Source organism: Limulus polyphemus, unplaced genomic scaffold, assembly GCF_000517525.1.
Source record: "Limulus polyphemus unplaced genomic scaffold, Limulus_polyphemus-2.1.2 Scaffold2210, whole genome shotgun sequence".
Taxonomy (NCBI): Eukaryota; Metazoa; Arthropoda; class Merostomata; order Xiphosura; family Limulidae; genus Limulus; species Limulus polyphemus.
In genome coordinates, this window is record NW_013667820.1 from 140,780 (window position 1) to 142,457 (window position 1,678).

The following is a 1,678-nucleotide window of genomic DNA, read 5'->3' on the forward strand; positions in this document are numbered from 1 at the left end:
GACCTTTCAAATACTTGCTTGTTTCGCTGGCAGAAGATGCACCGTAGCTCATACATTCTCGATAGGCTGGGTGTGGACTTTCTAGAACTGCCTGATGTGACATTTCCTGCTCTGATAGTTCTTCTTGTGACAGATTAAAGAATTTGTTCCATCGTAAAGATGCTACGGCACTTTCGGTAATACTGAACGTGTGGAACGTCCCTGTTTGCCAAGACTTTCATGTTTCCCTATTTCAGCAGCTCTTAGGAAAAGTTTCCATGACTCATAGTTCTGTGATGACATTAGTCACGAATTGAGATCCTCATCAGAACAACGGATTAGACAATCTATTTGGGTCCGCTTTAATGGTTGTATGGAGCTGTTGGTTGAATTATTCATTGTTACTCATGGCAGTCTTATTACTATTTACTGGTGACCTGAAAATTCAAAACAGGGAGGCATACCTAGGGAATAAATCGTGAAGTTGAATATCTAGTTATTTATATTTAACTACAATTAATATAATACTTATTGCAGTCTGGTATAAACTAAAATCAAGTCTATATTTCAGTTAATGATTGTGGTTAATACAATTAGGAATTTGAAACTAGCAGAAAATCTGCAAGTTTGTTTGATCTATATCAGTGATCGTTGTTCTCTTACAGCATAGACATGTTTGTTGCTCCAGCTATGTGCTACTTCAAAGTAATTGTGTACATAGAACAAAAATGTCATTACTTTAATCTGGACTACAATGTTAAACATGCTACATAAATCATGATAACTTATAACAACTTACTGGGTCCGCTGAAACAAACGCATTTGTCTATTTCAACAATTTCATTTTTCTAGATCTAAAATTGAGAACGATCACAATACGGTATTGTATATACAAACCCTTGTATACAGGCAATCTAACAGCATTTTATTTCTGTAAAAATGGTATAACTAAGATCTAAATTCAAACATCTGATTAGATTATCACATATCAATGTGCTCATATCGACTCTAGAAATAATTTGGTACTACTAATGTTCTGTCACCTTGGGCGGTACCAATATTTACTCCGGTACATGGACTAATACAAAGAATTTCGTGAAGTTGGACTTCCAGTTTTTTCTAAGGTGCCAAATAAATCATAAAATAAGGAATGGGATAAAAGGAATGGGAGCTGGTTTGGAGTAGAAGCTGGCTGTAAATAATGGGATGAAGTCACAGTGGATTAATGATACAAAGGGTGTAACTCAAGTCTTTTGTTGGGGAGGTTTCAGATAAGAACTTTAAGTACGATCCCTCAATGGCACAGCGGTATGTCTGCGGAATTACAACGCTAGAAACCGAGTTTCGATACCCGTGGTGGCCAGAGCACAGACAGCCTATTGTGTAGATTTGTGCTTAATTACAAACAAATAAACTTTAAATACTATGTTAGATTTATAATGGTGTTGACATGGTAGGTCAAATAGCTCCTTGTCGCTTCTCAGAAATTAAATGAAATAAACACTGATTATGTTAGCTTCATTGTAGTTCAATTTTTCGAGATTATAATGCAATGTGTGAACACCTTTGCTTTTCATTAACATTTTCATACTAATGATTTATCAAATCCTGATTATACAGAATTATTCAAAACACACTTTCTGCTAGTCATTACTTCAATTTTTTTCTAGTTATTAGTAAGTGCCTTCTTTACAGCAAT